The sequence below is a fragment of the Thalassophryne amazonica genome, chromosome 3, assembly GCF_902500255.1.
Source record: "Thalassophryne amazonica chromosome 3, fThaAma1.1, whole genome shotgun sequence".
NCBI lineage: Eukaryota > Metazoa > Chordata > Actinopteri > Batrachoidiformes > Batrachoididae > Thalassophryne > Thalassophryne amazonica.
This window is the reverse complement of record NC_047105.1, coordinates 99421680-99437584: the sequence shown is the minus strand read 5'-3', so window position 1 is coordinate 99437584 and position 15905 is coordinate 99421680. Positions and strand designations below refer to the sequence as shown.

The following is a 15905-nucleotide window of genomic DNA, read 5'->3' as shown; positions in this document are numbered from 1 at the left end:
CAGTTTTGAGGGAGCCTCAGTGTGTATCAAGCTGAATAAAACATTTTACTTACAGGTACACAAGTGTGTGATGTTCCTGTGGCTGCAACTGGCAATATTGCATTATTGAAGTAATCAATTATTTTTTTGTGTTAATGGATAAATTATATAGTTTATAAAATGTCAGAAAAGTACATCACATTACTTGTATGCTTCACAAACACCCCATTTCTCAAAGGTATTTTCAATGATTAGAAAAGACAGAAAAAGAGCAAATTTTAATGACAAGTTCGAAGCAGTTTGGATTTTATTTTTTATAACATTCTGAATAATCAGTGCATATTATTTCTCTGTTGATTAGTTCAATGATTAATTGATTGTTTCAGCCTCAGTTCTTCCGATTACACTTTTACTGGTGTGTACATTACAGCCGGCGTGTCTTATTGGCCCATGTGGATCCACAGTGATCACTGGGCTTCTTGAGGGATAATGTGTATCCTCTGTGTGTGTTGTTGGGGTTAAAGACCAAAGGCTTGAAGACTTCACTGCTTCTCAGGTTCCTGTATTGGCTGTATCATTTCCTCCGGGAAGTCAGGAATGCAGCTTGGAAACAAATTGTTCTGAAGTCATGACTGCTTGCACTGCAGCTGGGTTAGCCTCGTTGCCTCGAAGCACTGCTTAGACAAGTCCAAGTGCAGTTGCTATGTATCCTGCATGTGTGTTACACAGACGCACAGTACTCCTCCTGTCTTTGCGAACAGTGCTCAGCTACAGTGTGACAAGTGTTCCATTGAAATAGCTGCTTTGAATATTTCTGCGCCATATCTGACTCCCAAGTCTACTTCTGTTATCTCGGACAAACTTTAGCGGTCAAGATTTAAGGACCCGCAATCTTGTTGTTTTCAAAGGGAATGGCTTTATGGCTTGGGATTATCTTTGAAAACACCTAGGTTGCATATTTCCACACCACTTGAGATAGCCCATTATGTTGGCAGCTATCTCAAAGGAAACAAGCGCTTTTCCTCTCGGGTCTGTAAGTGAATCAGATTAGTCGATGATTACACTACATCCAGAGACAAGTATGGACAGTTTCACTTGTACTTGAATGGGATCCCCTTATAAGTTACCTCAGGCCAAGTCCTGTCTGCTTGAGTGGATGAAATTGCAATTGGTATTGTGGTTTGAAAATTATTTTAGTACACGTGTGCTACCTGCTTTTGTACAGTAAGACTGTGTTACTGTACGTGCTATAATACATACATAGACATTGTCCCCCATGTTGTGGAAATGTAATGAGAGACTGGGACAATTGCCAAATACTGTGGTAATACATTTATAACATTAATTTGAACACAAAACATATTTAGTCTTTATAATAGATAGATAGACAGATCGATCGATCGGATGTGTCTGTATGTATGATTGTATGTGTCTGTATGTGTCCCTGCAATAGACTGGTGTCCTGTTCAGGGCTTATTCCACTTTTAACATAACCCTTAATTGGAATAAGTGTCAGTCAAAATTGAATTAATGAATATTTTCCATACATGGCAAATATTCATTAATTCAATTTCAAATTCAAACCTGTACATGTAAATTTACATGTACAAGTGTTGACCAGTTTGCTAACTCAGTTATTTCATCAGAAAGACTTATTACCGCTGATGTATAATACATGCAACAAGTAACTATCATGGCTAAGTGAGGGTGCCCTTTTCTGAAGATGATCAAAGATTTATGGTTTTCTAAACCTTTCAAGGCCGAGTTCCACCCTGTATATTCCGTCATTAGCATCCTTAGTATCATGACTGCTGTAATTTCAGATCTTATCTGAATGTAAAGCATAATGAAAGAGATAAATATATTTGTGTTTTATAACAACTAAAGTATTTTTTATTGGGGGAAAAATGATATCCAAAATGTAGTGTGTATATCCAAAACGTATATGTGATACATTGCCCTGCCATAGTGTATTTAATCTTAATTGCACTGTGAGACTGAAATTCTAGTGATTTGTCAGTTACAAAATATGGCATTATTGATTAGTTTTAAGTAGCTGTGATTGATCACATTGGGCTTTGCTATTGTATGAGTTGTATTTTCTGCAAAAGGAAACATAAGGTCCCCTGACACTTGCACGACTTTGATTCACGCACCCGTAGGCAGTGTGTCGTACTGGTGAGTAATCTAGCTGTGAACCAGTGTAGACTGAACGTGAGATGTGCGCCGCCGTGTGCAAGTGCGCAAAGACAATATTGAAATGTTCGAAAATCTCTCACGCATCAAAGTGGTGCAACAAACATGAAATGGCTGTGAATGTTGCGTGAACTCGCCAAAACTGCGTGTTGATGCTTGATGGTACATAAGTTGGCACGCGCAGCTCGTCAGCTCACTTCTTCTCGTAAAGAAGAAGTGAACAGTGTGAGTAGTTGCATCAGCGCACCGCATCACAGGGCAGCTCGTCTGAACGATTATAATGAGGTGTTAAATCTATCGTAAACATTCTTTTACAGCTGCACACAAGAAGGAATGAACATGCAACTGTTTTATCAAGCCATTACAATGTAAACCTGACAAATAATTACCTTTTTCGACTGCTCCAAATACTTTCTCCACCTCGTTCGGTGCACGCGAGAAAAGCAGCAGCTGGAGCACTCCTCTGTGATTCCGAAAGTGATTAGAGGCATTTTCAACAGCTAACTCGGACAAAAATGATTAATCCGCTACAAAATAATTAGTTAACTAATCCCATTAATCCATTTGATCGCTTTGGCTGTAGAGTCCGTCTCAGACGAGCTGCTGCATCCGAAATGACGCATGCGCAGTCAAGGCAGGGCGGACTGATTTTTAGGGTGTGCCCAGAAGGAACCCACACGAACACGGGGAAAACATGCAAACTCCATACAGAAGGGTCTGGGAGGGAAGCAATCCCAGGACTTTCTTGCTGTGAAGCGACAGTGCTAACCACTAATCCACCATGCTATGCTGCACATTTTTATTTTAATCACAAATGCACATAAACATGCTCAGTTGTGTGAATGAGTTTATGTGCAATAGCAGCCGGCAACTCTGGATGTGCAAGTTTTTGCTCTTAAGTTAAGCGCTACATTTCGTGCTTGTTGCGAATTGTAGTGTGCATGCACACCATCCAATCCATTTCAGATGTTTAGAAAAGTAATTTGAATTTTGGTTAATATTTGGTTTAGGGTTAGATTAACCATAATAATAAAGAAAAGAGGGCTTGCCACACTTTACATTCTTTCTGAAAATCCACCATCTTGTGTCGGTGACATCATTTCTGCTTTGCGGGGGAAAATACATGTGATATGTACAAAATCCATGCAAAAATTACAAAAATGCACATTTTTGTGCACCATTTCTTTGTAGAATAGGCAACGTCAGAAATGTCACCTGTTTCCAAACAGTTAAGTCACTCTTGACCGGTACCATGGTGGCTTCATTGTTAGCCTGTTGCTTCACAGCACGAAGGTCTCAGGTTCACTTCCAACCTGCTTTTTTCTGTGTTTAGTCTGCATGTTCTCCCTGCATTTGCGTGGATTTCCTCTGGGTGCTTTGGCTTGGCTTCCTCCCACTTACAAAGAAATGCAGGTTAAGTGAATTTGTGACTCTAAAGAGACTGTAGGTGTGAGTGAGAGTATAAATGAGTTTGACTGTCTATATGTGTCAGCCCTGTGATAGACTGGTGGACTGTCCTGGGTGTACGCCACCCAGGGGTTGAATTAGTACGTGCATGTGCTAGTTTGTGCACGTATTATTCGAGCGGTGCACGTAATTTTATACTGCACTAGCACTGGTGCAAGTAACTTTATCCAAGTTTTATCAACTATAAGCACCAGTAGAATGAACCAATAAAGGAATAAAGGAAAAAAAAAACAATTTCCAATGTGCTGTCTTCGTCTTCCCTGCGTTTTATGACTCTCACACATGGAGTGAGTTGCTGTGTTCTATTTTTTGTGGAAAGCTGACAACCGGGGAGTTTCAAAGAAAAGAAAAAAAACTGGCTGCCGCTGCGGTTCCTGGCTCTCTCTCCCCTCAAACTCTGTCATCATTGTATTATAAACCAGTCACCGTTTGTTTTATTATATATTCTGTGTAGTTAATAAATAAAATAATCTTCACGGACGATTCGTTTGTGCGCGCACATGAAAAAAAAACTGCTGTGCTGCTGCCGCTGCTACTGCTGCCGCTGCTGCTGCTCTCCCCTCAGACTCTCCCTAGAGATGAAGAGTGTGACACATCAGAGGAAGAGTTTTAAGGTTGATATAAGACTGACTTTTGGTTGTGCAAGTAACTTTTTTTTGGTGCAAGTAATTTTTTGTTACTAGCGCCAGTGCAAGTAGGTTAAAAAATGTATTTCGACCCCTGACTTCACCCCTCGCCCAATGATTGCTAAAATAGGCTTCAGCGACCCTTAGATGGAGTAATCAGGTATAAAAAATAAATGAATGAATGAAACTCATGCTATAATCATAAATCCACTTGAGGTTTATTAATGGGAGAAGCTGACAATAATTTGTTCTCTAAACAAAATGTTGCATCTGTCTTTTGGCAGTTTTCAGACTTCCCCAGGGAGCTTTGGTTGCTGCTCTTTGCTCACATACTTTGGGTACTTTCACTTTTAGACCGACCTTGTTTTGTCAGCTTCATGTGAACCAAAATAGCAAGTTTGAAAGCTGCCTTGGACCACGGTCTAGCCAAAGGACTAAAATTTGGTCCAACTGGTCCGGATCAACCTTAACCATGGACCAGTTTGTTTATAATCTGAAAACACTTTTGGATAGTTCAGACTTTTGGACCAATTTCAGGAAGTTGAGACAGGTTATCATCAATGAATAAACAGTAGAAGGAGAAAAGAAACTAACAATAATTTAATTAATTAAAAGATACAACAGAATCAGTCTTGGCTGAAAATCGGCAAGGGCGACTGGCCTTAGAGACAGGAGCAATGTATATGTATTTTTTCTTCTTCATGATGTTAGTAATAGTCTGCCATGACTTATAGTCCAGAAAATACGCTAAATGCCACCCCTCTGTATCCTGTGCCTCAATTTTGCATTCAGATCACGTGCACTGTACGAGAATGTAGAATGCACATATGATACCCGCTTTAGACAGTGCACCGTAGATACAGCCTGAAGGCTGGAAGATCTGCAAGCAAAATCAGACTGAAGACTAAGGATGGATATTGATAAGATTTTATTGTTATCAATGCCATTATCGATTCCGCTTATTGATCTGATTCTTTGTCGATTCCCTTATCAATACCACCTCTAAATTTTCTGTGTACTAAAAGTAGGCGTTGCAGGTTTTCTATGTAAACAACATTTTATTGAGTCTTAAAGTAAATAAATATGAAATTGGTCACTGGATCCTTGATCTCTGGAGATAAATGAAAATAAATAAAATCTCTCACGGTCACCGGATCCTAGATCTCTGTGACAGGTTTATCCAGGAGTCTGCAAGACCTTATTTAGGACATTGTTTTGGTGATTAGGGATGGCCTAATGTATTGTAATAGATATTCCAGAGAAAGACAGGAGCTTCTCTCAGAATTTAGAAGAACAGACCTGAAAGAAGTTTCTGTTAGAAGTATTTTAGACATAGAGTCAGCAGGTTAGGTGAATTGTAAACTTTATAATTGTCCAGGTCTCCCTTGTAAAAGAGTTCTTGATCTCAATGGGACAAACCTGGTTAAATAAAGATTAAATTAAAGTGGGAGGGGAAGTGCTTTTTAAATACTTGAAAGACACTGGACTCTAGAGACTTTAATACTGCTATAATGGACCGATACAGTAGGTGGTAGCAATGCAACAATAAGGATGCCAGCTGCCATGAAAAGCCACAGAAGAAGAGAGGCTACGTTTGATTTATATCACAGGAGCGTGTTTTGAGGTCGGACTGCATTTCTGCATTCACAAAATGCCTCAAAAATCCTCAAAAAATGTATAAAAATACTTAATTTACTCATATTTGTTGTCAGTCTGGGTAAATCTTTGGACTTGTTCCCATTGATTGTGCAGTTAATCTTGTTTCCTCAGCGGAATGTGCACAAGACAAAAACAAATGTGTTTTCATCATGGCGAGTGGTCGGAGCTTTCTCTGACCGCCAGCTAACTCTGGCGTAATGCAAATTAAAGAATAACCGATAAGGGAATCTGTAGAATCTATATAAACTGTAGTATTTACTGTTAAACTCTGACACAGTATACACATTCTACTCTGTTGCGTACCTTATGTTTTATTTATCGCACCGATTTATTACCATAATTTATTGAACAGCAAAATTTTGCTCCATATCATGCAGATACAGCAATGTGTGTATGGAAGAGCAATTTTAAGTGTCAAAAGTATATTTATAATTCCTTAATCATGCTGAATATGTTGCATTACCACTTTACACTTGCAATTAGCAGGGCAAGCATGGAATTCTGGAGTCAGTCATGCCACCATGGCCCAAAGTTGGAGGTTCGCTGGTTCTCATCTGTGTCTAACAGAATCCAAGATTTCATAGCTAAATATTTAATACTTTTGTGGAAGGTTTTGTGCAACCACACTCACTGAGTCACTGGCTGACTTCATTATGGCTATGCTTGCTCTGCTAATCGCAGGGAATAAGCAGTCACTCACATTCCAATTCCGCAGCCTTTAAGAATTTCCCATTTTGTGCTGGTCATAATACTTGTTGTACACCAGATGTTCTGCTCTGAGTCATCCCCAAACCGTGGCCTTAAAAACCTCAGCGCAGCCTTATTGGTAAACACCACCTCTGACAGTTGGTTTAGGTTCCGTGCCCTCAGGAAATGATCTTATGTTGGTGGTTTGCTGACAGGGGCTGGTAACTCAGCTGATTGTGTGTGGGTTGGCCTACCATGGTAGAAGGAGAGTTGGGCTGCAGATCACCTGGCCTGAGGGAATATGAGGGGTTGAGAGGCATTTCCCGCCCACTGCATGGAAGTGGTTTGTCAATGTCACGGTCTGCTGCTGCTTTCATGCTGGTTCCATGAGTTGATGAAAGTCTTGTTAGTGGTCAGAAACCTCAACCACTGTCGCACATGTCATTTTATTCTGTGGAAAGCCAAAGGAAATGAAACATTACATGACTGCCTGCTTGAATTTCACACATTGCCAGAAACAGCAATACAGCAAGAGTGTGGTCTTTTTATCTAAGTTAATAAGCACAAAGAGGGTTTTGGCACAGGAACACAATGCTTTCTGTTGTTTCAGTCTTTCTCTAATGTTTATTTTCGGCAAATTAAGTAGGATCAAGCTTTTCTGTTGGTTGCTCACGTTCACTCGGGGCCATCATAGCAGATCCATTATGGAGCCACATACTGATTTGGCATTTGCCTTTCCTGATGCAGCGCCTGAACTCTAAACTCACTCACCTTCAACTGCTTACTCCAATTAAGGATCCCAGCAGTCATACGCATGCGGACAGGACACCAGTCTGTCGCAGGGCCACATATAAACAAACAAGCACACTCAACACCCACACGTACACCTAAGGACAATTTAAAGTTTCCATTTCCCCTAACCTACATGTCTTTGGATGTGGGAGGAAGCTGGAGCACCTGGAAGAATCTCACACATACATGGGGAACATGCAAACGCCACACAGAAAGGCCCCAGGTGGGAATCAATCCCATGACCTTCTTGCTGTGAGGCAACATTGATAACACTGAGCCACCTTGCTGGCCTGGACACTAAAGTGAAAAAGCTTTTTTCCCATGGTGAATTAAAACAAACACTTTCTGTCCTTTGGTTCTTAACTTTGTTGTAGTGGCAGTCGGTGTTTCAGGTTTGTTGCTTATTACAGTATTCCTGGCTTTGCACTTATCTTTCTTCGGCGGGTTTTATATCACAACTTGAGTGTTTGCAAAGAATTAGCACGACTGTCAATGATTTTATCTTTTTAAACACGTTTATTACATTTTCAGCATCATCAGGCTGTTTAATGTTCATGTTCTTTGAACAGAAAATGTTCACGGCAGTGTCCAGCACAGACATTCCTTGCACATATGCAGGGTTTGTGAAGGCTTATCAACTGCTGTGAAATTATCTTTTTCCTAAAGGTCCTAAATTGAAATTGGGTTTCTTTCAGCTCTAAAGGTGAAGCTTCAGTTTCACATTTCATTTTGGGTAGCTATGCAACAATAAAAGCATTTTAATGTGCATGTAGTGATAAATGTTTACGGTTGAAGAGGTAACAATGTTGTAAAACTGTTTGATTCAGTTGTTAGCAAATGGGTGTATGTCAGAAGTGCACATTGTGTTCAGTACAATTACTTGTTTAAACACGAATCAAACACCATCTAAGATTGCCAAACACATTTACAAACAAATTACAAAGTAAAAAACTGCATCAGGAATATGAAGGACAGTTGCCGCAGTCTTCATATGTAACTAGTAGGGAGGGTGTGGCCAACCGAACTGTCCCCCTAAAAATCACGGATCGTTTCTGCTTCAAACTGCACTCCAGTCAGTGACAGATAGCTGAAGCTTTTGTATAACAATCGTTTCCACATAAATTCTGCATTATTTCATCATAAAAGGTGGCGTAAGCGATCAGAGCACTGAGCTAAACAAGCTGCTAGCTGATGCATTCACTGCGTGTCGGTCATTTCAAAACGTCACGGAATTTTGTCGACTTCTGCTTAAAACGGCCTTGTTTCCGCTTAAAACTAACTTTAGAATGATTTATCATCTGATGGTTAATCCATTAATCCATTTGATTGCTTTGGGTGAAGAGACTTGTCTCAGGCATGCTGCTGTGGTCCAAAATTACGCACGCGCAGATGCAAAAGGCGGACCGATTTTTAGGGGCGAACTGTTCGGTTTGCTACAAGGGGAACTGATAAGAAGTGATTGATGTCTGTGCTTATTGGACCAATAATTTATTGATTTATTGATTCCTCATTACTTTTGCGGAAATGTGGCCTTACACAGGTTTTCGTTATCAATGCAGTTGGTTTCTTTGTTGCCATATGCAGAGCCTGGCGTCATCGTTTGATGAGTTTGACATCATTCTTCATACTGTAAAATGCCACGCATATTTCAAGCTTATAGTTATAGTTTTGCACTTTTTTTTTGCAATTTTAAATAAATAATTAAAGAAATAAGAAATATATTTCTCATTTTCTTTGTATCAAATCAGCTGCAAACAGCAGCGATCAGACAGTCAGTGGCTTCAGTGTCCTGTGAGGCTGTGAAACGCTGAGCTCAGAGTGCAGCAGAGCACAGCCGAACACGAGTTTCTATTCACTGAAAGGGAAAAAACTTAATCAAAATCCTTCAGTGTTAATCCAGAGTTCCTCGTGTGCACGTAGCTGATGATACATTCAGAAATGTATGGTTTGTTTTACAGTTGAAAGACTTCGTGTTTCCAAAAAGGAAAACAGTGAGACTGTGAGTGAGCGATAGAGAAGGAGGAGCGATGTTTCACTCATTTTCACATGAAAAAGTAGTCTTCATTGGAACAATTTACAAACTGTTTGCTGTTTACAAATTATCCCATGATCATTAGTGCTACACGCCCGTTAAACTTAACAATCATAAACGATCATCTTCATCACACAGACTCATTGAAACAGGAAATTGTGAAAAACTAATTCAGAAAGTTTTTCATCTTTAAAATCCAGGTTCAGCTCTTGTTCAAACAAGGCAATCAGACAAACAGACAAGACAAACAACTTTTTTTTTAAAGTAATGCAATCCCTCTCAAAAATGTTAGAGAAAAAAAAACCTGTTGACCTGAAAAACCTGAAAAAACTCTGCCTTCTCCACTGGATTAAAGGTACCGTATGTAATTTTTGAAGAAGAGAGCAAATGACATCAAATAACGTGTTTTTAACCTTTTCAACATTATTTATTTCATTAACTTATACTCCTGTCCCACATATTCAGAATGAGGCCGAATGGCGTCAGAACGATGATTTGGCCCACATCTGAAAAGTGCCTAGTTGCAGTTCGAACACATTCTGACAGCATCTGTGAGAGTCCACACGGTTGGTCCCAATCGGCCGGCGGCCCCGAGTGTGATGCACAAGTTCAAAACCCGACGGCGGTACATGTGCAGTCTGAGCACTATCTGACCGCAATTTACATATTCTGATGGCAGAAGAACAGGATCCAAAATGATTTGAGCGCATACGAGGGAACCTTGAGATGGATCTGGTACAGCAAAGCCTGCCGGTATGACATGTATGTGGCACTCTGTGCGCGTCAGAGGCTTGGTGCAGCACCCCGCAGCACAGCTAAACAGGTTGTCACCGCTGTAATGCAAATATTATTACATGTTCACCTCCTTAAGTCTGTAGCAGGTATGATGTGGAAATGTTTGCCCAACCCATGATAACATAAATACACATGCAACTCAACTTTGGTACCCTGCGTTCCACAGCACAGCGCAGACAGCTGGTGAATTCCTTTTCACCCGGCTGTGCTGCTGGCAACATCCATCAGCTCACACGTGCATAATCCACCTTCGGCATAAATAAATGCCATGTGAAGCGCCGTCCCGCACCAATAATCCAACTACAGATGTGTTAAGATGCGTATCAAGTGAAATGGCCACAAAAAAAGTTTACAAAAAAGAGAGAAGAAAAAGTGCACTGGCTGCGTTTGAAGAATGTTGCGCACATGTGGGAAGTTGGCGCACTGCCAGCACAGTTCATCAGCAGTTATGGAGTCCAGCTTGATGAATAAAATCTAACAATGCAGGTATATACTGATCAAACACTGAAAGGGATTTTTCACCGAACTGTACACAAGCAGGCGATCGCTGACAGAAATTACATATGCTAACAATGAGATTTCACACCAACAATTATTTCATTTCTTTGTGCATGAGCCATCATGCAGCTGCCACAGTATTGAGGACCCGAGCAGCTGGAGAAGGCCAAGGGGATGCCATTGTTTCACCTGGCTATGAAAAATAGATGGGTACTTTTGAGAATTGGGGTGAACCATTTGTCTGTGTGGGTGGTTGCCAAGACCCAAGATGTTTCTGTAATGTGACAGATGTGGGGATGTGTGGCAACAGTACTTACTACCAGACCTGATCTGACCTAGTTGACAGCAGCAAACCTCTAAGTAAACAAAGCATACACTGAAAAAAAGAAAAATATTAGCCTACACTTTGGATCAACTTAAACGATTACTGTAATTTGTTACATTGAAATTAATTAGTTTGTCTAAAATTATGTTTTAATTAAATTGAAACTTTAAATTCTGATTAAGTATAAATTGAAATATTTCTTTGGCCAAAGGCAAAATTGTTCATTGACACAAAATTAAAAGATAATTTATCTTAAATATCATACACATTTTTTGAGTTGGTACAGCTTAACCTTGTTGTGAAAGTGTAGGAACACGGACCCACAACAAGGGGCGTAAATGAACGGGCAATGGATAAGCCAAAACAGTAACAATTTAATGTTATGACGTGCACAATGGAATACAGACAAAACAGGTTTGGAAAAACAGTCAATTATACGTTGAGTGACGTGTGGGCAGGCTCGAGGATAGGAGACGTCCGTCCAGAAACGAGCCGGGTCCCACACGGCTTCCACCACCAACGGATCTGAAGAACACCGGAGCCGCCAAGTCCTGGGTCCCCAGGTGGCCACCGTCTCCAGCTGTCAGACCTGGTACTGCTGGCAGAGAGAACAGAAACAATGCAGGTGAGTGTGAGTTCGCACACTCAGTAATTCGTCAGTCTGTGTCCTGTAAGGAGGGAGAACCTCCACCTCCAATAACACCAAACGCCAATGCAGCAGATAAGGACACGTCGCAGGAAAACGGCTGTAAATGAGATCAGACTCTTGTTTGTTAAGGATGCAGCAGAGAAGTTACCTTTAGGGTAGCTGATTTCTCGGCGGGGAGGTGGAGTTGCAGTCCGGCCTTTATGGTGATGGTGTTGAGTAGTGGATGAGTGACAACTGGTACAGATGATGAGTGACAGCTGTCACTCCCAGTCGCTCCGACACCCTCTCATGCTTGAAGCCCGCACTTCAAGCAGGGCGCCATCTTGTGGTGGTGGGCCAGCAGTACCTCCTCTTCAGCGGCCCACACAACAGGACCCCCCCCTCAACGGGCGCCTCCTGGCGCCCGACCAGGCTTGTCCGGGTGACGGGTGTAGAAGTCGGCCAGGAGGGCCGGGTCCAGGATGAAGCTCCTCTTCACCCAGGAGCGCTCTTCGGGTCCATAACCCTCCCAGTCCACCAGATACTGGAACCCCCGGCCCTTTCGACGGACGTCCAGGAACCGGCATACTGTCCACGCGGGCTCCCCGTCGATGATCCGGGCAGGAGGCGGTGCCAGTCCAGGGGCACACAGTGGTGAGGTATGGCAGGGCTTGAGTCTCAACACGTGAAAAACGGGGTGTATCCGCAGTGAAGCTGAAGCTGCCAGCTTCACTGCGGCCGGACTGAGGACTTTGACTATGGTAAAAGGTGCTATGAACCTGTCCTTTAGCTTCTGGGATTCCACCTGCAGGGGGATGTCCTTTGTGGATAGCCAAACCTCCTGCCCAGGCTGGTATGCAGGGGCCGTGGAACGCCGGCGGTCTGCATGGGCCTTGGCCCTCGTCCGGGCTTTGAGCAGGGCAGAGCGGGCGGTACGCCACACCCGACGGCACCTCCTCAGATGGGCCTGGACCGAGGGCACCCCGACCTCTCCCTCCACCAGCGGGAACAATGGCGGCTGGTACCCCAAACACACCTCAAACGGGGAGAGGCCGGTAGCAGATGATACTTGACTATTGTGAGCGTACTCGATCCAGGCCAGATGGTTGCTCCAGGCCGTCGGGTGCGCGGAGGTCACGCAGCGGAGGTTCTGCTCCAAATCCTGGTTCGCCCGCTCTGCCTGTCCGTTTGTCTGAGGATGGTACACGGACGAGAGGCTTACGGTGGCCCCCAGTTCCCTGCAGAAACTCCTCCAGAGTTGAGAGGAGAACTGAGGACCACGATCCGAGACGATGTCCGATGGAATCCCATGCAGACGCACGACGTGGTGGACCAGGAGGTCTGCAGTCTCCTGGGCCGTCGGGAGCGTCGGGAGGGCCACGAAGTGGGCCACCTTGGAGAACCGGTCCACTATGGTGGTCATGCCCTGGGACAGCGGGAGGCCCGTGACGAAGTCCAGGCCGATGTGAGACCAGGGGCGATGAGGCACGGGCAAAGGCTGGAGGAGGCCTGGGGCCTTATGATGGTCAGCTTTGCCCCTGGCGCAGGTGGTGCAGGCCTGGACGTATTCCCGGATGTCGGCTTCCAGAGACGCCCACCAGAAGCGCTGCCGGACCACTGCCACAGTTCTTCACACGCCTGGATGGCAGGAGAGCATGGAACCGTGACAGAAGTCTAGGACTGCAGCCCCAGCCTCTGGTGGGACGTACAACTTGTTCTTCGGACCGGTTCCCGGGTCCGGGTTCCGCGTCAGGGCCTCCCGGATGGTCTTCTCCACGTCCCAGATGAGGGTGGCCACGACAGTGGACTCGGGGATGGTGGTTTCCGTCGGGTCTGACAGCTCGGTCTTGACTTCCTCCTCGTGCACCCGGGACAGGGCGTCAGATCGTTGGTTCTTCGTCCCGGGGCGATATGTGATCTGAAAGTCAAAACGCCCGAAGAACAGTGACCAGCGGGCTTGCCTGGGTTTCAGATGCTTGGCGGTCCGAATGTACTCCAGGTTCCGATGGTCCGTGAAAACCGTAAATGGTACCGAAGCTCCCTCCAACAGGTGTCTCCACTCTTCCAGAGCCTCCTTCACCGCAAGAAGTTCCCGATTGCCGACGTCATAGTTCCTTTCAGCCGGGGTCAACCTGCGGGAAAAGTAGGCACATGGGTGGAGAACCTTGTCAGACTCCCCGCTCTGGGATAGCACGGCTCCTATCCCTGAGTCAGAGGCATCCACTTCGACTATAAACTGGCGTTTTGGATCGGGCTGCACCAGAACTGGTGCAGTCGAGAACCGGCGTGTCAACTCCCTAAACGCGGCTTCGCACCGATCCGACCAGGGGAAGGGGACTTTAGTGGAGGTCAGGGCTGTCAGGGGGCTAACTACCTGACTGTAGCCCTTGATGAACCTCCGGTAAAAATTCGTAAAACCGAGGAACTGTTGCAGTTTCCTTCGGTTTGTTGGTTGGGGCCAGTCTCTCACCACCGCAACCTTGGCCGGATCAGGGGCGACGGAGTTGGAGGAGATTATGAACCCCAGGAAGGACAAAGAAGTGCGGTGGAACTCGCACTTCTCGCCCTTCACAAACAGCCGGTTCTCCAACAACCGCTGCAGGACCTGACGTACATGCTGGACATGGGTCTCAGGATCCGGGGAGAAGATGAGTATATCGCCTAGATATACGAAGACAAAACGATGCAGGAAGTCCCGCAAGACGTCATTAACCAAGGCCTGGAACGTCGCGGGCGCATTGGTGAGGCCGAACGGCATGACCAGGTACTCAAAGTGACCTAACGGGGTGTTAAATGCCGTCTTCCATTCGTCTCCCTTCCGGATCCGAACCAGGTGGTACGCATTCCTAAGATCAAGTTTGATGAATATTTGGGCTCCATGCAGGGGCGTGAACACCGAATCCAACAGGGGCAACGGGTATCGGTTGCGAACCGTTATGCCGTTCAGCCCTCTGTAATCGATGCATGGACAGAGTCCGCCGTACTTCTTATCCACAAAAAAGAAACCTGCACCCATCGGGGAGGTGGAGTTCCGGATCAACCCGGCGGCTGACGAGTCCCGGATGTAGGCCTCCATTGATTCGCGTTCCGGACGTGAGAGGTTGTACAGCCTACTGGACGGGTACTCAACGCCCGGGATCAAGTCAATGGCGCAATCGTACGGTCGGTGCGGGGGAAGAGTGAGTGCCAGATCTTTGCTGAAGACGTCAGCAAGATCATGGTACTCCTCCGGCACCGCCGTCAGATTGGGGGGGACTTTGACCTCCTCATTAGCTGTCACACCAGGCGGAACTGAGGATCCTAAACATTCCCGGTGGCAGGTTTCGCTCCACTGAGCCACAACCCCAGACGGCCAATCAACCCGGGGATTGCGCTTTATCATCCAAGGATAACCCAAAATCACACGGGATGTGGACGGTGTTACACAATTTCCTTCCTGTGATTACCAGACACAACCAACGTCACGGGCTGTATCTGGTGTGTGATTAGTGAAAGAAGGGTGCCATCTAGTGCCCTTACCTTCAAAGGTGAAGGTAGAGCCACTAGAGGGAGCCTGACCTCCCTTGCCCATCTGCTGTCCAGCAGATTCCCTTCCGACCCCGTGTCTACCAGTGCTGGGGCGTAAAGGGTCAGATCCCCACTCAGGATCGTAACTGGGATGCGTGCTGATTTACGGGGTTTCCCCGCGTGTGTGTTATGGCCCACCCTTAGCCCAGTTTCTAAGGGCGGGCGTTGTCGTTTTACCGCTTGGGGCAGTTCCTCTGTAGATGCTCACTCGAGCCACAGAAAAAACACTCCCCGCGGGCCAGCCTCCATTGTCTGTTATTTGATTTGACTTTGGCCCTGCTCGTGTCCATAGCTTCATCAGCAGGAGGAGCTGTTGCCACACGGGAGTCTCTGGCTGTGGAGCGTGGGGACGGCGGCACCCTTTCGGACCCGGAAGAGAGAGGGACGGCTCGTGCCCGGCCACGCCCCCGCCCTGCTCCCGACGATGTTCCTCTAATCGGTTATCTAATCGTATAACCAGATCAACAAGCCCATCCAAGTCCCGCGGTTCGTCCTTAGCCAGCAGGTGCTCCTTCAGGACCGGAGACAGTCCGTTTACGAAGGCGGCGCGGAGCGCAATGTTATTCCAGCCGGACCTTGCATCCGCAATGCGGAAGTCGACTGCATACTCTGCTGCACTCCGACGCCCCTGTCTCATTGACAGCAGCACGTTCG

The 15905-nt window shown here is 45.2% G+C and overlaps 1 protein-coding gene across 1 annotated transcript in view; it reads left to right on the top strand.

Annotated features, from left to right (window-relative positions):
• The window catches only part of lrig1 (leucine-rich repeats and immunoglobulin-like domains 1), a 106886-nt gene that overhangs the window by 3158 nt on the left and 87823 nt on the right, over positions 1 to 15905 (top strand). The gene's annotated exons all lie outside the window — the stretch shown is intronic.